Source organism: Dendrobates tinctorius, unplaced genomic scaffold (assembly GCF_039654945.1).
Source record: "Dendrobates tinctorius isolate UK_male_01 unplaced genomic scaffold, ASM3965494v1 ptg000029l, whole genome shotgun sequence".
Lineage (NCBI taxonomy): Eukaryota > Metazoa > Chordata > Amphibia > Anura > Dendrobatidae > Dendrobates > Dendrobates tinctorius.
The window spans coordinates 43,267,604-43,290,205 of NW_027361697.1; the positions used below are offsets into that span (position 1 = coordinate 43,267,604).

The 22,602-nt window shown below is 42.7% G+C and overlaps 1 protein-coding gene across 7 annotated transcripts in view; it reads right to left on the reverse strand.

Annotated features, from left to right (window-relative positions):
• The window catches only part of NTNG1 (netrin G1), a 623,318-nt gene that overhangs the window by 417,052 nt on the left and 183,664 nt on the right, over positions 1–22,602 (reverse strand). The window lies entirely within an intron of this gene.

Here is a 22,602-nt window from a genome sequence, read left to right on the forward strand (position 1 = left end):
ATCAGTTTTGAGCTGACAGCCAGAAAAGAAAAAAAGATTTTATGACTGTGGACTTTAGCTGGAGGAAATTCAGCATAATAAGAGTTAATATGGGTAACCTCAAAATCAATATTTCTGATTTAATCCCACAGATGACAGGAAATCTATAAATCTGCAAAATTAAGCACGAGACAACAAACCGGTCCCAACATAAATGTGACTACAGAATGTAGCACCGAAGTCAAACGAGGATGTTATGTCATGGCCGCGCTTTTTTTTTTTCCATTAACTGGAATTTTTTCTTACTGTCAAATTTTGCTGAGTTCTCGTTAAGACAGTACACTATGGAAATGATATTATTAACTATGATGACCAACCACGTTTCAAGATTTAATATTTTAAAAGAATGGAGAACATCAGATTGGCTGTGGTAGAAATGATCAAGGTCAGAAAGGTTGGGCTGCAGATAGCAATTATTACTGAGAGAGATAATGAGTTAAAGAGGTTGGCCACTACTTTTTTGTATTAATGGCCTATCCATAGTATAGGCTATCAATATCTGATTGATGGGGGTGCAATACCCAGCACCCTTGTCGATCAGCTGTTACCGGCGCCTGACCATAAAAAAACAATATTTTTCTTCTTTAGCCTCCTCGAATTCTTTCTGTTCTTAAGGGGTTGGCCCCTACAATCAATATCTGATGGACGAAGGTGCGACGTCCATTACCGATCAGCTGTTACTGGCGCTTACTGTGGGCGAAAGTTCTTGGGTGTTGCTAGAACACAACAGCTCTGACAAAACTATAGTAGCTGCGGCTGGGTAGTGCAGGTCCAACTGTATTCATTTGAGTAGGGGGTGGATCTGCATTACTCTTCTGCAGCTACTATAGAAATGGCGGAAATGCAGTATTTTAGCAGCATCCAAAAACAGCTGATCAGTGACGGATATCACACCCTCATCGATCAGATAATGATTGAGGAAGCCAAACCCTTTAGGCCAGAAACAATTGGAGGAGACTGTAGAAAATATGGGCATATATTGCATGTCACAGGAAAAAATGTGGTTTAAAGATAGGAAGATAGAAAAGCCCAGCTCTGAGTGACCTCATCTACCCTATCTATGGGTACAGGGGGTCCACAAACCTTATTGCTATAAAACTAGGAATGGGAATAACCAAGGGCTATACTTTGTCAGACTCTCCTCCTCATAATGGAGGTTATTGTGACATGACTCTATATATTTCTCTTCCTTTGGAGTAAATTGAAGACTTGATTGCTTGGATCACTATATCAGCATAATAGTGAAATAACATAATATAATGGTGTATAAATAAAACGGTGCATGTTCATTACATACAGCTAATGTTTACTAGACACATTCTTGATAATAACCAGTCACAGCCTGGTATATTTGGTATAAAATGTTTAACTCTGACTCTTGAATAGTGAAGGGCTGACTGCAGCTGTCAGCTTTACCTGAGCTGGTTATCAAGAATAGAGGTGACCGCATGTATTTTAAATTTATTTATTTGTTAACATAATTTGCAATTTGCCGGCCAATCACAGCCATGCCAATACTTGACCTGGCTGTGATGGGGCGGGAAGTGCCCACACAATAAAAGCTTGTTGATTGGATGCTCTGCAGCCTTTCAACAAGCTTTGCTCGGGCTGTCGAACCTGAACAGTAACACGGACTTCTAGGACAAGTCTGTGATCGTGGTCCGTGCATGGTGGTACGGTCCCTGAACTTTACTGTTGGGGTTCGCCCATTTCTACTCTTGAAGAAGTTGACTATATCTGACAACACTAGAAACCATCTCGTCAGCCTCATAGTGATAACTTTGTGTATGTAGCTCATTTTTACCAGGTATAGCCTCCTTTCTAGACTGCGTGGAGGACATAGTATTCATTATTATTTATACATTATGTACAGTAATATACAATTGACATATTATTTTCTACAGGAACATAATTAAATAATTGTGTAGTCATGATTTATCAGCATTGCCATGCATCATTCAATTAGGGGCTCTGTGCACATTACATTAGTGTCAGCCAGACCTACAGAATTTGAAGGACTGGGGAAACTTCTAGAGTGTGTGAGGGCATCCCAACTCTCCTCTGAAAGATGATGTTAGGGAAAGAAGAACTGAGCGTGTTGTATTACAACTCCTGATACTTTGATGATTGGCGGTAGCCATGACACTGTCCCGTCCCAGCTCTACCATGAAAATAGTGTAACAATGCAAAAAGTTGCATCATTTTAGTGCAGAAGTAAGTTTTGCCAAAAGTATGCGACTTTTCAAAGCTTTGATGACTCGGACCCATAGATGGTAATGTCTTGTCTCTTCAAAGGGTAAAAAAAAATGGATCTAATTTTGGCACGTTGGATCATTCCAGTTTCTAGATCAAAATGTTCACGCTTTGGTATCCCCTCTATCAACATATATTTGCCCTTTTCAAGGTGAGGTGGAAGAATAAAAAAGAATTTGGATGGTGAAAAAAGAAACATATTAAAAGCGTGCTGTAGCTATAGTTCTCAACAGGGTCTAAGCAGAGTAATTTTAGTGGCAGAACCAAAGTCCTTGAGGCAATGACTGCAGATTATATGATACAGACGTATCTGCTGCTATTCCTGGAACCTATCAAGCTGAGATTCCCAAAATACACACCTTGTTTCTGCATCTGATCCTCCAGCCGAGAGGCAATCGGGACAAATTCACAGATAGCCGGGCGGGAAACTCACAGTGGAGTCTAATCAGCCTTTATTTCCACCAGTTCAGAAATATTGGTTAAGAAACAAAAATTACAGGTTATCTTTTGGATGGCGGATTGAAAATTGTACGGGGATCCGTAATAAGGATGCCGATTGCGTAGGCAACTGTGCTTTGCCTTATTCGTTCTTCATGGGAAAGCAGGGGTTATAATAGAGAAGGGGGAAGAGCATTATACATTTAGCTTTTTTGAACTTTGCTAATACACAGGTATATTAGGTATGTTACAACTATAAATAATATGTTTTGCTTCACTTGTATACAACATATAGGATGAAATGTAGTTTCAAGCAGATGCCCAATCAGAGGGATCATACAAAATGTTCCTTCTAGTCAGCCAGTTTGATGGTCGCTGTCCTTGACCTTTCCAGATGTAAAATGTTCTCATGAATGTTGGATATTGGGATCTTAGTGCAGTGGACTATCATGCTAACGGACAGAAGGTATGTTCTGTACATGAGGATAGTTCTGACACAATGCTCCTTTCAGGATTGATATGTGTGGCGCCCCTGAGGGTTCAGTCGCCACCGAGGTACTGCACCTCCTCCTTAGGTGTGGTGCCCCACCATCCAGGTAAGGTGGAGACACCTGACCACGCTCCAACACCTGCATCCCACACAACATAGTAGTGTAGCAAAGCACCTTTGGTGGCTCCCTGCTTGGAACACGAAGAGTGCTGGGAGGTGGGTGGAGCTTAGTCTGCACAAGAGAGCGGGAGAATATTAGGACTAGGTCAGTCTGTTAGAGAAGATCCCCTGAGTGGGATGGATGGAGGGAGGTGCTGCAGCAGTCTCTTGTGACCTGGAGCTGCTGGCACTGGAAAGAGATATAGAAAGCCTGATTCTCCATAAGGAAGAAAGATTTGTACGGAACGTGAGGAGAAGAAGAGAACTAAGGACTAGGGCCAGAGCAAGGCCCTTCCTCAAGTTCTAAGCGCATGGCCGGGGTCCGGTCCCCGAGGTTGAATGGATACTAATGGTCCTGCAGCAGACACCGGAGGAATAGAAGTTGTCACCACTTTATTCCCACACAAGACTTGGGGGCACAACAGCAACGTGAGTGAGCTGGGACTTGGTAGTAAGGAGTCTGCTGTACAAGTAGAGTTCAAAGGAACATCTTAAAGGAGGAACTTGGGTTTAGCACACAACCACAAGTACTTCATTACAAGCGCTAGAAAGGAGACGTTCAGAGAAGGCAAATATGTTGGCGGAGTGTTGGAACGGAGTACTTCATCTTGCCTGGAGGTTGGCTGAGCCCCTGACCTGGAGGACACAGCAACGAGGCGGGCACCTGTATGCACAACAGACTGTGAGTAAAGCTTTGGAACTACATGCGCTGGTGTCCTCCGCTTATTCCTGCGCCAACCCACTCAGCACTGCTACATCTCTGTGCTTAACACTACACCGGTCTCCTCTCCTCACTACCTCTCCATCTACACTGCCCTGGGACTACAGCCCTACCTGTGGAGGGCCACAACATCATTGCTGCACCACACCATCTGTCCCAGAGGATCTGTCCGCAGTGTCTGCTTAACATCTTCATTGCCGAACACCACAGGTGGCGTCACGAATCATCCACTTATAAACTTTAATCATCAGCCACACTATTTCTTTTACATGGACGCCCAGGGCCACGGACCGGGTCACCGCTGTCGTGACACTTCCCATTGAAATCAACGGGCCCTGTTCCGAGTACCCCACGGCCCTGGCGGGTGATCCATATGTATAGAATAAAAATGACTAGCCCGCAACAGGGGCTAGTCCTACTAAATATCAATCATTTGGAATGACCGTATATTCAAATGTGTAGCGAACATAATCTTAGTTCTGGAGGTATAGAAAAAAGGAGAAAAATAAAGAGAAAAATAGCAATATAAAACAGCATGGTATTATGTAAATTGCAATTGCGTTTCATTAAAAAATGAAAAAATGTTTGATTTTTAAGGCTGTTTTTTCACTGCTCATGGCTGACAACTGAATAAGAATGAAGACTAATCGTCCTTTTAATTTTGATTTCATAAAAAAACAAGTACACATGAAAATAAGCTACTTTGTGGTATGTCTTTCAGAGAAATTTGCTTTTAACTCATGGACTGATCTTTTACTCTCATTGTATGGGTAAAATTAGTAAAAAACCTGTATTCAGTGAAGAAAGTTTTTTTCATTATTGAGATAGGAGATAACAGTTGGGACTTATAAGAATTGAGTGGGTGGCAGACACAGACATTCTACTGTAAATTACAGTTCTCCATAGAACTATATAAGCACCAACTGACATTTCCACTCCCAGTAATGGGGAATTCTGATTCCACAGAACACAGATCTTAAACATGAATTGAGAACTTTAGGAATGAAAGATCAGTCCAGGAAGAGAAAGTTTTTTATTTTCATTTGTACTACTGAACTACATAAATATACAGTATATATATATATATATATATATATATATATATATATATATATACATACAGTTGTGGCCAAAAGTATTGACACCCCTGCAATTCTGTCAGATAACACTCAGTTTCTTCCTGAAAATGATTGCAAACACAAATTCTTTGGTATTATTGTCTTCATTTAATTTGTCTTAAATGAAAAAACACAAAAGAGAATGAAGCAAAAAGCAAAACATTGATCATTTCACACAAAACTCCAAAAATGGGCCAGACAAAAAGTATTGGCACCCTCAGCCTAATGCTTGGTTGCACAACCTTTAGCCAAAATATCTGCAACCAACCGTTTCCGGTAACCATCAATGAGTTTCTTACAATTCTCTGCTGGAATTTTAGACCATTCTTCTTTGGCAAACTGCTCCAGGTCCCTGATATTAGAAGGGTGCCTTCTCCAAACTGCCATTTTTAGATCTCTCCACAGGTGTTCTATGGGATTCAGGTCTGGACTCATTGCTGGCCACCTTAGGAGTCTCCAGTGCTTTCTCTCAAACCATTTTCTAGTGCTTTTTGAAGTGTGTTTTGGGTCATTGTCCTGCTGGAAGACCCATGACCTCTGAGGGAGACCCAGCTTTCTCACACTGGGCCCTATATTATGCTGCAAAATTTGTTGGTAGTCTTCTGACTTCATAATGCCATGCACACGGTCAAGCAGTCCAGTGCCAGAGGCAGCAAAGCAACCCCAAAACATCAGGGAACCTCCGCCATGTTTGACTGTAGGGACCATGTTCTTTTCTTTGAATGCCTCTTTTTTCTCCTGTAAACTCTATATTGATGCCTTTGCCCAAAAAGCTCTACTTTTGTCTGATCTGACCAGAGAACATTCTTCCAAAACGTTTTAGGCTTTTTCAGATAAGTTTTGGCAAACTCCAGCCTGGCTATTTTTATGTCTTGGGGTAAGAAGTGGGGTCTTCCTGGGTCTCCTACCATACAGTCCCTTTTCATTCAGACGCCGACGGATAGTACGGGTTGACACTGTTGTACCCTCGGACTGCAGGGCAGCTTGAACTTGTTTGGATGTTAGTCGAGGTTCTTTATCCAACATCCGCACAATCTTGCGTTGAAATCTCTTGTCAATTTTTCTTTTCCGTCCACATCTAGGGAGGTTAGCCACAGTGCCATGGGCTTTAAACTTCTTGATGACACTGCGCACGGTAGACACAGGAACATTCAGGTCTTTGGAGATGGTCTTGTAGCTTTGAGATTGCTCATGCTTCCTCACAATTTGGTTTCTCAAGTCCTCAGACAGTTCTTTGGTCTTCTTTCTTTTCTCCATGCTCAATGTGGTACACACAAGGACACAGGACAGAGGTTGAGTCAACTTTAATCCATGTCAACTGGCTGCAAGTGTGATATTAGTTATTGCCAACACTGTTAGGTGCCACAGGTAAGTTACAGGTGCTGTTAATTACACAAATTAGAGAAGCATCACATGATTTTTTGAACAGTGCCAATACTTTTGTCCACCCTCTTTTTTATGTTTGGTGTGGATTTATATCCAATCTGGCTTTAGGACAATTCTTTTTGTGTTTTTTCATTTAAGCCAAATTAAATGAAAATAATAATACCAAAGAATTTGTGTTTGCAATCATTTTCAGGAAGAAACTGAGTATTATCTGACAGAATTGCAGGGGTGTCAATACTTTTGGCCACAACTGTGTATATATATATATATTTATATATATATATATATATATCGTGAGGTAGCACTGTCATTCAAGTAGGGGATACTCGCTCAGCAGCCACAAAAGCAGATCCGGCACAAGTTTTCCATAAAATCATAACAGTCCATGTGGTTTATTTAGCAGCATAAACCCACAGAAGCAACATAAACTCCATATAACAGCATAGCGTCCATTATAGCTTCACTCTGTTAGCAATGTCCAATACGCAGGCTTTTCAGCCTCACAGTTATACCTCACCCCGTCAGGGTTCTCTCATGGCTGCTTCTCCATACTGCAGACATTCATTCCCTCCAGGAAACTCTCAGGCACTTGCAGCCATTACTCACAGCGTCCACACGTGCTGTCAGGCGGGAAGCCCCATCTCAGCGGGACCATCCACACTGGACCAACCGGGTCCAGGCATTCACCACCTGCGACCTACCCTGGCCACATTATATGGTTCATAGCCACGCCCACCGGGTCACATGACTCTGACCTCATCACAGGTCCTTCAAACATTTACACACTCTTTCCAACAGTGCTTTAAATACACCCCCTGGGTGGGTTTGTAGGTAACCAGGCTTGCCCATCTCACTAGTTACCTGGAGACTTCTCCCTTACACATTGAAACAACACCTCAGCAATATCATTGCTGAACAACACATAAGTCTCCATCCCAAAGCCATCCACTTTGGGATACATAATGGCCATTCCGTATTCTGCCATTCATCCTTTCTCTTGGGACATCCACACAGCACCCCCTAGCGGACACAGTGGTTACTACACCACAATATATATATATGTGGTTTCCAAAGAAAAAAGGTCGCACTCTGCGAGATAATAGTGAAGATTTATTGACACATAATTACATGTCACGTCGGGGATGTGATAACAAGAGTGTCAAATGGCTGACAACGGCCGTTTCGCGCTACTCGAGCGCTTCCACGGGTCAAAGTGCAGGGGGAAATGACGGATTCTTAAGCAAATCATGTCATCCAGTCACTCCTCCTACCTCAGCCGCTGTATAACTAACAAGTAAAACAGAAGGTGCTCAGTGCAAACATATAAAAAACACACATATTTCACCGCTGCAGCGGGAACAATAATCTTACATATAAAGACAAATATTACAAGGACTATTGAGTGATTATCAACATAACTAATGGACCCCTATTATCAAATTAACCCTTCTGGGTAATCTGTTCCAAAGGAAACAGCTTATTAATATAAATCCGAGAGCTGCATGATACTAAATCCATAGGAAGTGTGTGCTTCCATACATTATGATCTAATCAAGATATATATATGCAATTTTACCATGGCTCCAGCAATTAAAATAAAAAATTACTGACACCTATCTTTTGGCCATTTATGTCACAATGATGATCTAAGCCCATTGTATTGTCCTAGTTAAAATGATTTTAGGGCAAATTATACCGCATGATTCAGAACTAACCAATTAAGGAAATACCTATATATTTTTTTAATTATATTTTTTTATATTTTTTTATGAGATATGCATTACTTAACACCAATAATTTACATTATCCCCTAGATATTTGTCTATTTGTCCTTAATTTATAACCTGCCAGTATTTACGGAAAAAGAAATGCATTATTTAAATCAGTTATCACAAAAAAATGGCCATATCTATTTTATCATTGAAACCTATGGGACCAGTTGCCCGTGTATCCATAATCCATTTGGATTCCCGCTTCAATAATAATTTATTCAAATTCCCTCCTTGTGGGGGTAACATGACTTTTTCAATACCAGCAAAAGAAAGGACACCTGGATCCATCCCATGTACAGTCCTAACATGATCAATAAGACGTGGCACTCCTTTTCCCGTTGTTATCGACTTGAAGTGTTCCCGAAATCGAACATAGAGTGGACGTATTGTCTTTCCTATGTAAAAAAATCGACATGTACAGAAGATGACATAAACCACATGATCGGTCTTACATGTAATTAGACTGGACACTGTATGTCTAACCGCACCTATTTGTAGTATATGGTCAGTGCAATGATATCTACAATAAGGACATTGTCCACATTTATAATTTCCCTTAGGTATTCCTTGATTCAACCATGTATCACGTGGAGTTATTAATCGGTTCTGCACTAGAACATCCCTAATCCTTGTACTACGTTTATTAGAAATAAGTGGTCCTCTTGACACTATATCAAACAGCTCTCTATCTTGTTCCAAAATGTGCCAGTGTTTCCTAATTACCGATCTAATCTGCCTATCCATCGGACCATAACGGAAACAAAAGGTGAATCTCTTTTCCTTCTTACTCTCTTTACTCTGTTGATAAACTACACATCTCCTACTGTCATCCCAATGTGATCTCACTTGTTGAAGTGTGGTGTCCAATAAATGGTCAGGATATCCTCGTTGCCTCAATCTCTCATATAGTTCTCTGGATTGTCGTTCCCGACCCTCCACTGTATTATTCAAACGAAATATTCGCAAAAATTGACTATATGGTACTGAATTAACGGTATGTGTGGGATGATAGCTATCAAACCGCAATATGGAATTGGTGGCTATAGGTTTCCTAAAAACCGAAGTACAAATAGTATCATCTTTGATCTCCAGCAGGACATCTAAAAACTCTAATTTAACACCTCCAAATTTATGGGTGAATACCATATTCATTTGGTTCACATCATTGAGATAATTAACAAATTCCACAAATATATCTTGTGTACCGTCCCAAATTATGAACACATCGTCCACATATCTGAGGTATAGTCTAATATGTCTAAAATATTTTTGCATGTTGTAAATATATTTCTCCTCGAAAGCTTCCAAAAACAGATTCGCAAACGTACAAGATACTGGTGTACCCATCGCTGTTCCCACATTTTGACAATACCATTTTGAATCAAAAGTGAAGGCATTGTGTGTTAAAATAAAACTCAATGCATCACAGACAAAATCAATAAAACCTTGTTCTTTCCCTATGGTACCTAATATCTCTCTAATAGTGTCAACTCCCAATTGTTGAGGAATCCTTGTATACAGACTCTCTACATCTATTGATGTTAGGAAAAAGCCAGGTTGCCAACCAAACTCATGTATTACTTCTAAAAAAGCTTTCGTGTCTCTTATGTAAGACGGGATCTGAGTGAGCAGTGGTCGTAGTAACCAATCTACATATTGTGAAAGTGCCTCCGTCACTGATCCTATCCCAGAAATAATGGGGCGACCTGGAGGACAAGAGAGGGATTTATGTAATTTTGGTACGTGGTACCAGTGAGGACGTGTGGGAAATTCAGGTAATAATTTTTCTGCCTTTTTTTCAAAAATAGTATTTTTTATAACATACTGCCTAAGTAAAGACCTCAAGTCTCTTATATATTTAGGGGTAGGATCTCCCACCAATTTAGTGTATGTTACTGTATCTGATAATTGGCGGTGGGCTTCTGCTAAATACATTTCTCTGGCCAAAAAAACAGTATTCCCTCCTTTATCTGATGGTCTCACTACTGTGTCCGTCCAATCTCTGATTTCTCTCATTGCTTGCTTCTCTGCCACTGTTAAATTCGAAGGTGCTATAGGATATACTAATGCCTCTACATCTTTAATGACTAACATCTCAAATAAATCGATTAGGTTTCCTGGGGAGACAGGGGGCATATATTGGGATGTTACACCCCCTAAGAATGGGGTTTTAATCATTTGTGAAAAATCACCCTCAGGTTCAGTAATGCTCAACAATAATGCAGCGTCTTCATGCACTTCTGCCAAAGTACCTACTCCTGCCATAAATCCCAAAGGACCCACTTCACATTGTACCTCCCCTGATAATGGAGTGTCAGTAGGTGATTTGAATAAAAAATGCTTATGTAGGTGCATCTTCCTAATAGATTTAAACAAATCAATCTTAAATTCTGTCAATTCAAAATTACCTGGTATACAAAAATTAAGACCCTTAGCTAGTAATGAATAATGAGAATCTTGTAACACATGATCGGTTAGATTAATTACTGCATGCAATGATGTGTCCCTTAACGTCTTGGTCTCCATGAGACCTGTTTTCTCTTGCGATTTTGTCCATAAGGTCTTCCTCCTTCCTCTTCTGATCCTCCGCCTAAAGGGATGTGTGATCCAGACGCACCTGCCTCTGCTGATGCTTGCTGATCAGATGGAATCATGGATAAACTAACACCTTCTCCCATGCTTGAATCAGAATCCGTTGTCAAATAATCTCTCCTAATTGGTGCATGATTCTGTTTGTGGAAATGGCGCTTATATTTCCCTTTTCCTGATTGTCCAGTATGTGCATTCATTCGTTGCTTATTCCAGCTGAATATCTGACCATTCAAAAAATCATTTTTATCACGTAAAAATTTGTCTCGTTTCCTTAATTTAGTCTCTGCCTGCATCGGTAACAATTTACTGTCCATTTTTTTATTCAATGTAAGCCACTGATTATCCGTCAGTCTTGATTTTAACTCTTCTTGTGATTTTGTTAATTCCTCTTTAACTGTATCATAATTGCGCAAATTGGTGGCCAGGACTAATTGCAATAAATCTTGTGAACATTTTAGTAGGATGTTTTCCCATTCCGTACGAAAGGAAGCATCACTCCTAAACTCGGAAATTTCCTTCCACACTCTCAATCCACGGGGTACACGTCCACAATCAATGTAGGACTTCAATGAATTGTTAGTCCAAAATAATTTTGTCTCTCTTTCAGCCAGATTCATCAATTTAAATTCCAAAGCTTTAGTGCTTAATGTCTGCACTTCGTCACATGTTTCACACTCTTTAAAATATTTATCAACATCCTCCCGACCAGCCTGTAAGCTCATTTCCAATGTGGCTGTGTCCGCTTCCATGTCTACCGACATGGTCAAACTGCTATATATGCAACGTCTATATAATCCACTCTTTAGATCCAATAACAAAGCGTGCTCAGTCCAGAAACCAGTGCTATAGTATTAAAAAAGAAGAAGCGGGCGGCACCGCTGTTACCGTGCTAGGATCCGTGGCTTGCAGCAGGCGGTGAGCTCACATGGAGGATTCCCGGGTGCTTGACCTCATAACAAATCACTTGTGGTTTCCAAAGAAAAAAGGTCGCACTCTGCGAGATAATAGTGAAGATTTATTGACACATAATTACATGTCACGTTGGGGATGTGATAACAAGAGTGTCAAATGGCTGACAACGGCCGTTTCGCGCTACTCGAGCGCTTCCACGGGTCAAAGTGCAGGGGGAAATGACGGATTCTTAAGCAAATCATGTCATCCAGTCACTCCTCCTACCTCAGCCGCTGTATAACTAACAAGTAAAACAGAAGGTGCTCAGTGCAAACATATAAAAAACACACATATTTCACCGCTGCAGCGGGAACAATAATCTTACATATAAAGACAAATATTACAAGGACTATTGAGTGATTATCAACATAACTAAAGGACCCCTATTATCAAATTAACCCTTCTGGGTAATCTGTTCCAAAGGAAACAGCTTATTAATATAAATCCGAGAGCTGCATGATACTAAATCCATAGGAAGTGTGTGCTTCCATACATTATGATCTAATCAAGATATATATATGCAATTTTACCAATTTTACCAATTTTACTTAAGAATCCGTCATTTCCCCCTGCACTTTGACCCGTGGAAGCGCTCGAGTAGCGCGAAACGGCCGTTGTCAGCCATTTGACACTCTTGTTATCACATCCCCGACGTGACATGTAATTATGTGTCAATAAATCTTCACTATTATCTCGCAGAGTGCGACCTTTTTTCTTTGGAAACCACAAGTGATTTGTTATGAGGTCAAGCACCCGGGAATCCTCCATGTGAGCTCATCGCCTGCTGCAAGCCACGGATCCTAGCACGGTAACAGCGGTGCCGCCCGCTTCTTCTTTTTTAATACTATAGCACTGGTTTCTGGACTGAGCACGCTTTGTTACTGGATCTAAAGAGTGGATTATATAGACGTTGCATATATAGCAGTTTGACCATGTCGGCAGACATGGAAGCGGACACAGCTACATTGGGAATGAGCTTACAGGCTGGTCGGGAGGATGTTGATAAATATTTTAAAGAGTGTGAAACATGTGACGAAGTGCAGACATTAAGCACTAACGCTTTGGAAATTAAATTGATGAATCTGGCTGAAAGAGAGACAAAATTATTTTGGACTAACAATTCATTGAAGTCCTACATTGATTGTGGACGTGTACCCGGTGGATTGAGAGTGTGGAAGGAAATTTCCGAGTTTAGGAGTGATGCTTCCTTTCGTACGGAATGGGAAAACATCCTACTAAAATGTTCACAAGATTTATTGCAAATAGTCGTGGCCAGGGGTGGATTAAGGGTAGCCAGGGCCCGGGGCAGTTCAGACTCTGTGGGCCCCCTCGTCACGTGACGGGGGTCACGAATCGTAGAGCCACACTCTACATAGAAAATAATGGGGCCTCCAGCACCGACCTCCACCCGCAGAGCCACACTCTACATAGAGAATAATGGGGCCTCCAGCACCGACCTCCACCCGCAGAGCCGCACTCCACATAGAGAATAATGGGGCCTCCAGCACCGACCTCCACCCGCAGAGCCGCACTCCACATAGAGAATAATGGAGCCTCCAGCACCTACCTCCACCCGCAGAGCCGCACTCCACATAGAGAATAATGGAGCCTCCAGCACCGACCTCCACCCGCAGAGCCGCACTCTACATAGAGAATAATGGAGCCTCCAGCACCGACCTCCACCCGCAGAGCCGCACTCCACATAGAGAATAATGGAGCCTCCAGCACCGACCTCCACCCACAGAGCCGCACTCCACATAGAGAATAATGGAGCCTCCAGCACCGACCTCCACCCGCAGAGCCGCACTCCACATAGAGAATAATGGAGCCTCCAGCACCGACCTCCACCCGCAGAGCCGCACTCCACATAGAGAATAATGGAGCCTCCAGCACCGACCTCCACCCGCAGAGCCGCACTCCACATAGAGAATAATGGAGCCTCCAGCACCGACCTCCACCCGCAGAGCCGCACTCCACATAGAGAATAATGGAGCCTCCAGCACCGACCTCCACCCGCAGAGCCGCACTCCACATAGAGAATAATGGAGCCTCCAGCACCGACCTCCACCCGCAGAGCCGCACTCCACATAGAGAATAATGGAGCCTCCAGCACCGACCTCCACCCGCAGAGCCGCACTCCACATAGAGAATAATGGAGCCTCCAGCACCGACCTCCACCCGCAGAGCCGCACTCCACATAGAGAATAATGGGGCCTCCAGCACCGACCTCCACCCGCAGAGCCCCACTCCACATAGAGAATAATGGAGCCTCCAGCACCGACCTCCACCCGCAGAGCCGCACTCCACATAGAGAATAATGGAGCCTCCAGCACCGACCTCCACCCGCAGAGCCGCACTCCACATAGAGAATAATGTGGCCTCCAGCACCGACCTCCACCCGCAGAGCCGCACTCCACATAGAGAATAATGGAGCCTCCAGCACCGACCTCCACCCGCAGAGCCGCACTCCACATGGAGAATAATGGGGCCTCCAGCACCGACCTCCACCCGCAGAGCCACACTCCACATAGAGAATAATGGGGCCTCCAGCACCGACCTCCACCCGCAGAGCCGCACTCCACATAGAGAATAATGGAGCCTCAAGCACCGACCTCCACCCGCAGAGCCGCACTCCACATAGAGAATAATGGAGCCTCCAGCACCGACCTCCGCCCGCAGAGCCGCACTCCACATAGAGAATAATGGAGCCTCCAGCACCGACCTCCACCCGCAGAGCCGCACTCCACATAGAGGATAATGGGGCCTCCAGCACCAACCTCCACCCGCAGAGCCGCACTCCACAAAGAGAATAATGGAGCCTCCAGCACCGACCTCCACCCGCAGAGCCGCACTCCACATAGAGAATAATGGAGCCTCCAGCACCGACCTCCACCCGCAGAGCCGCACTCCACATAGAGAATAATGGAGCCTCCAGCACCGACCTCCACCCGCAGAGCCGCACTCCACATAGAGAATAATGGGGCCTCCAGCACCGACCTCCACCCGCAGAGCCGCACCCCACATAGAGAATAATGGAGCCTCCAGCACCGACCTCCACCCGCAGAGCCGCACTCCACATAGAGAATAATGGGGCCTCCAGCACCGACCTCCACCCGCAGAGCCGCACTCCACATAGAGAATAATGGAGCCTCCAGCACCGACCTCCACCCGCAGAGCCGCACTCCACATAGAGAATAATGGAGCCTCCAGCACCGACCTCCACCCGCAGAGCCGCACTCCACATAGAGAATAATGGGGCCTCCAGCACCGACCTCCACCCGCAGAGCCGCACTCCACATAGAGAATAATGGGGCCTCCAGCACCGACCTCCACCCGCAGAGCCGCACCCCACATAGAGAATAATGGAGCCTCCAGCACCGACCTCCACCCGCAGAGCCGCACTCCACATAGAGAATAATGGAGCCTCCAGCACCGACCTCCACCCGCAGAGCCGCACTCCACATAGAGAATAATGGAGCCTCCAGCGCCGACCTCCACCCGCAGAGCCACACTCCACATAGAGAATAATGGAGCCTCCAGCGCCGACCTCCACCCGCAGAGCCGCACTCCACATAGAGAATAATGGAGCCTCCAGCACCGACCTCCACCTGCAGAGCCGCACTCCACATAGAGAATAATGGAGCCTCCAGCACCGACCTCCACCCGCAGAGCCGCACTCCACATAGAGAATAATGGAGCCTCCAGCACCGACCTCCACCCGCAGAGCCGCACTCCACATAGAGAATAATGGAGCCTCCAGCACCGACCTCCACCCGCAGAGCCCCACTCCACATAGAGAATAATGGAGCCTCCAGCACCGACCTCCACCCGCAGAGCCACACTCCACATAGAGAATAATGGAGCCTCCAGCACCGACCTCCACCCGCAGAGCCACACTCCACATAGAGAATAATGGGGCCTCCAGCACCGACCTCCACCCGCAGAGCCACACTCCACATAGAGAATAATGGAGCCTCCAGCACCGACCTCCACCCGCAGAGCCGCACTCCACATAGAGAATAATGGAGCCTCCAGCACCTACCTCCACCCGCAGAGCCGCACTCCACATACATGGCTGCTCTTAGTGCTCTGTGCTGTGTGCACAGGACCTGTGATGAGGTCACAGGAGGGGAGGAGACAGGGGTCACATGATCGGGGGCCCTGACACCTTACCTCCTGTGAGCTCATCACAAGCCTTTGCACGCTACCAGCAGCATCAGCGTTCACGCTACTTGTAGATGCTGCTGGTAGCAGAGCACATAATGCCGCCCCCACGGTCACTCACTTTTAGGTGGGGAGAATATGGAGTGCCATTGCAGCAGCCAGCAGGAATGTGGTGGGGGCCCCCTTAGAAGCTCTTGTGGTGGGGGCCCCGGGGCTGAAGCCCCGCCTGCCCTGCCTATAATCCGGCCCTGCGCGGTGGCGGATTATAATGGGGCAATTTACTGGCCTGGGCTGTGGGCCCCTTAACCCCACTGGGCCCGGGGCAACTGCCCAAATTGACCTCATTATAATCCGCCACTGGTCCTGGCCACCAATTTGCGCAATTATGATACAGTTAAAGAGGAATTAACAAAATCACAAGAAGAGTTAAAATCAAGACTGACGGATAATCTGTGGCTTACATTGAATAAAAAAATGGACAGTAAATTGTTACCGATGCAGGCAGAGATTAAATTAAGGAAACAAGACAAATTTTTACGTGATAAAAATGATTTTTTGAATGGTCAGATATTCAGCTGGAATAAGCAACGAATGAATGCACATACTGGACAATCAGGAAAAGGGAAATATAAGCGCCATTTCCACAAACAGAATCATGCACCAATTAGGAGAGATTATTTGACAACGGATTCTGATTCAAGCATGGGAGAAGGTGTTAGTTTATCCATGATTCCATCTGATCAGCAAGCATCAGCAGAGGCAGGTGCGTCTGGATCACACATCCCTTTAGGCGGAGGATCAGAAGAGGAAGGAGGAAAACCTTATGGACAAAATCGCAAGAGAAAACAGGTCTCATGGAGACCAAGACGTTAAGGGACACATCATTGCATGCAGTAATTAATCTAACCGATCATGTGTTACAAGATTCTCATTATTCATTACTAGCTAAGGGTCTTAATTTTTGTATACCAGGTAATTTTGAATTGACAGAATTTAAGATTGATTTGTTTAAATCTATTAGGAAGATGCACCTACATAAGCATTTTTTATTCAAATCACCTACTGACACTCCATTATCAGGGGAGGTACAATGTGAAGTGGGTCCTTTGGGATTTATGGCAGGAGTAGGTACTTTGGCAGAAGTGCATGAAGACGCTGCATTATTGTTGAGCATTACTGAACCTGAGGGTGATTTTTCACAAATGATTAAAACCCCATTCTTAGGGGGTGTAACATCCCAATATATGCCCCCTGTCTCCCCAGGAAACCTAATCGATTTATTTGAGATGTTAGTCATTAAAGATGTAGAGGCATTAGTATATCCTATAGCACCTTCGAATTTAACAGTGGCAGAGAAGCAAGCAATGAGAGAAATCAGAGATTGGACGGACACAGTAGTGAGACCATCAGATAAAGGAGGGAATACTGTTTTTTTGCCCAGAGAAATGTATTTAGCAGAAGCCCACCGCCAATTATCAGATACAGTAACATACACTAAATTGGTGGGAGATCCTACCCCTAAATATATAAGAGACTTGAGGTCTTTACTTAGGCAGTATGTTATAAAAAATACTATTTCTGAAAAAAAGGCAGAAAAATTATTACCTGAATTTCCCACACGTCCTCACTGGTACCACGTACCAAAATTACATAAATCCCTCTCTTGTCCTCCAGGTCGCCCCATTATTTCTGGGATAGGATCAGTGACGGAGGCACTTTCACAATATGTAGATTGGTTACTACGACCACTGCTCACTCAGATCCCGTCTTACATAAGAGACACGAAAGCTTTTTTAGAAGTAATACATGAGTTTGGTTGGCAACCTGGCTTTTTCCTAACATCAATAGATGTAGAGAGTCTGTATACAAGGATTCCTCAACAATTGGGAGTTGACACTATTAGAGAGATATTAGGTACCATAGGGAAAGAACAAGGTTTTATTGATTTTGTCTGTGATGCATTGAGTTTTATTTTAACACACAATGCCTTCACTTTTGATTCAAAATGGTATTGTCAAAATGTGGGAACAGCGATGGGTACACCAGTATCTTGTATGTTTGCGAATCTGTTTTTGGGAGCTTTCGAGGAGAAATATATTTACAACATGCAAAAATATTTTAGACATATTAGACTATACCTCAGATATGTGGACGATGTGTTCATAATTTGGGACGGTACACAAGATATATTTGTGGAATTTGTTAATTATCTCAATGATGTGAACCAAATGAATATGGTATTCACCCATAAATTTGGAGGTGTTAAATTAGAGTTTTTAGATGTCCTGTTGGAGATCAAAGATGATACTATTTGTACTTCGGTTTTTAGGAAACCTATAGCCACCAATTCCATATTGCGGTTTGATAGCTATCATCCCACACATACCGTTAATTCAGTACCATATAGTCAATTTTGCGAATATTTCGTTTGAATAATACAGTGGAGAGTCGGGAACGACAATCCAGAGAACTATATGAGAGATTGAGGCAACGAGGATATCCTGACCATTTATTGGACACCACACTTCAACAAGTGAGATCACATTGGGATGACAGTAGGAGATGTGTAGTTTATCAACAGAGTAAAGAGAGTAAGAAGGAAAAGAGATTCACCTTTTGTTTCCGTTATGGTCCGATGGATAGGCAGATTAGATCGGTAATTAGGAAACCCTGGCACATTTTGGAACAAGATAGAGAGCTGTTTGATATAGTGTCAAGAGGACCACTTATTTCTAATAAACGTAGTACAAGGATTAGGGATGTTCTAGTGCAGAACCGATTAATAACTCCAAGTGATACATGGTTGAATCAAGGAATACCTAAGGGAAATTATAAATGTGGACAATGTCGTTATTGTAGATATCATTGCACTGACCATATACTACAAATAGGTGCGGTTAGACATACAGTGTCCAGTCTAATTACATGTAAGACCGATCATGTGGTTTATGTCATCTTCTGTACATGTCGATTTTTTTACATAGGAAAGACAATACGTCCACTCTATGTTCGATTTCGGGAACACTTCAAGTCGATAACAATGGGAAAAGGAGTGCCACATCTTATTGATCATGTTAGGACTGTACATGGGATGGATCCAGGTGTCCTTTCTTTTGCTGGTTTTGAAAAAGTCATGTTACCCCCACAAGGAGGGAATTTGAATAAATTATTATTGAAGCGGGAATCCAAATGGATTATGGATACACGGGCAACTGGTCCCATAGGTTTCAATGATAAAATAGATATGGCCATTTTTTTGTGATAACTGATTTAAATAATGCATTTCTTTTTCCGTAAATACTGGCAGGTTATAAATTAAGGACAAATAGACAAATATCTAGGGGATAATGTAAATTATTGGTGTTAAGTAATGCATATCTCATAAAAAAATATAATTAAAAAAATATATAGGTATTTCCTTAATTGGTTAGTTCTGAATCATGCGGTATAATTTGCCCTAAAATCGTTTTAACTAGGACAATACAATGGGCTTAGATCATCATTGTGACATAAATGGCCAAAAGATAGGTGTCAGTAATTTTTTATTTTAATTGCTGGAGCCATGGTAAAATTGCATATATATATCTTGATTAGATCATAATGTATGGAAGCACACACTTCCTATGGATTTAGTATCATGCAGCTCTCGGATTTATATTAATAAGCTGTTTCCTTTTGGAACAGATTACTCAAAAGGGTTAATTTGATAATAGGGGTCCTTTAGTTATGTTGATAATCACTCAATAGTCCTTGTAATATTTGTCTTTATATGTAAGATTATTGTTCCCGCTGCAGCGGTGAAATATGTGTGTTTTTTATATGTTTGCACTGAGAACCTTCTGTTTTACTTGTTAGTTATACAGCGGCTGAGGTAGGAGGAGTGACTGGATGACATGATTTGCTTAAGAATCCGTCATTTCCCCCTGCACTTTGACCCGTGGAAGCGCTCGAGTAGCGCGAAACGGCCGTTGTCAGCCATTTGACACTCTTGTTATCACATCCCCGACGTGACATGTAATTATGTGTCAATAAATCTTCACTATTATCTCGCAGTGTGCGACCTTTTTTCTTTGGAAACCACAAGTGATTTGTTATGAGGTCAAGCACCCGGGAATCCTCCATGTGAGCTCACTGCCTGCTGCAAGTCACGGATCCTAGCACGGTAACAGCGGTGCCGCCCGCTTCTTCTTTTTTATTATATATATATATATATATATATATATATATATATATATAGTGTTACCCTTTACCTAAGAATCCATCAGTGAGTTCATTCTGACAGGTAGTTTGTATCTCTTGCATCTTGTATTTAGCTTCTCAGCTGATTTTTAACCACAGACCACATCAAAGGAGAGCTGAACTTTTATGTGGTCATAAATCAGTTGGGAAAAGCTCAGTAAAAGATGGATAAAAGAGTTACAAACACTTGGTAAGTGCTGCTGGGCTTCTGTAGATGTCCGTGTAGATCAGTCTGAGGTCAGATTGCAAATGGCCATGGCTCTACCATCCTGAGCATGGTAGCTCCATTTATTTCTATGGTGCTGTAATGCTCATTAGTCCATGCATTGTGATCCCATCTCAGACCAATTTGCATGGACGTCTGCATCAACCCTTAGAATGGCCTGACTGACAGATTCTTACCTAACACAACTTTTAATGAAACACAATTGAAAACATTATTTTAAATCCAAAACACATGAATATATGAAAATAAAAATGTCCCAAAGGCATTCATACATTCATATACTTGCTATTTCCCTGCAGAGATAGGGTTAATAAGCATGTAAATGGCGTTACATTGTTGCTCGGCTGCCTTGTTGAAAGTGCAGCTACAGGGAAAAAATGAACTTATTTCCTCCCAGGAGCTGCCAGCTTTCAGTCATGGGTGGTCGGGGGGTGCAGAAAGCAATAGAACAGTAACAAAGGAAAAGAAATTTGAAAAAATGTGAAATAATAATGAGAACATTCAATTGAATTAAGTGAATTCAGACAATATTTTGCTCATATTACTTGAGTTATTACCTACTTCACATGGAAATGGTCGTGTGGTCGACACGACCACTTGCCAAACGATCATCAGTTTCACTTACTTTAGAGATTTAAATTAAAATAATGTTAAATCAGTCCCAAGCGAGCGCTAAATTCCTCTTTTAGTTATCCCACATACAATAAATCTCTTGAACCGGTGGGAATAGTGAATCTGAAAGAATTTCTGTTCCTTCTCCTCCTCCTTGAACCACAAGGTAAGTGGTACAAGTAATGAATCCTTACGAGAGCAATCAGGCAACCACTTAAAGAAACCTTCAGCAAAAAAAAGGCAATAATTATTCCAAGCACTAAGATAAGTGACATTGGATCTAATGGCCATCTGAACACTACAACTTGTCGTTTTGACCTGGGATGGAGATCTTGATGAACATTGATGAGCGGGGGGTCATGTTATGAGATGAGAAAAACATTACTGGTTAAATGCCATTATAAAAAGCAAATAAGTGCATGTTGCATGCGGAATAGTGTGAATAATCTGGAATTGCTTCATTTGAGCACACTCTAATTAACACAGGCCCCTAAAATCAATGCACCTTATCCTGCGGATGAAGACTTGTCTATTGATTGACACACACATAAATGATCAGAAGAGTGAAGAATGCTCACTGTCTAGAAATAAAGAATATTGGTTTTGACAAGAAAGGAATCTCACCTCCATCCACAAATATCGATCTGCCAAATCTGTTATGTTTCGTTATTATCGGCCACTTCACTATGAGAACTGCTCTCCGTTCAGCACAAGCAGCAGTGGTGTTTTAATAGCTATAAAGTAATACTAAAGGGAACTTGTCACAGTGACCATAAAGCACAGGAGACACTGAGCAGATTGATTAATAGTTTTGTTTGAAAAAATTTAGTACAACTTGCTATTTTTCCATTTTATTTCATTCTTAGGCTAAGTTCACACTAAGCGGAATTCCCGCGGAAGTTACCGCGAGAATTCCGGAATTCCATTCCGCGGGAAAATCGCATTTTAAATTCCCGCGATTTTCCCACGGAAAAACTAGCGATTTGCAAGCGTAATTAGCTTGCAGAATGCTATCGTTTTCCAAGCGATCTTGTAGCATCGCTTGGAGAACTGATTGACAGGTTGGTCACACTCGTCAAACATAGTGTTTGACTAGCGTGACCAACTTTTTACTATTGAGGCCGCCTATGCAGCGTCAGTAGTAAAACGATCTAATGTTAAAAATAATAAAAAAATAAAAAATCATGTTATATTCACCTTCCGACGGGAAAATCCGCAGAATTAGCACAGCATTGCAGAATCCCATAGGATTGCATGGGATGCTGTTTTTTTGTGTTTTCGCGGCAAAATCGCGCCGTAAAAACCACCTCAAAAACGCGAAAAAAAACCTGAACGTGCTTCATTCTGGGTTTTAGAATTCAGACTAATAACTACCTCTGTATGTCCACTTACACACATGGTCATAATTGTTGGTACCCCTCGTGCAATGACAGAAAAAGCCA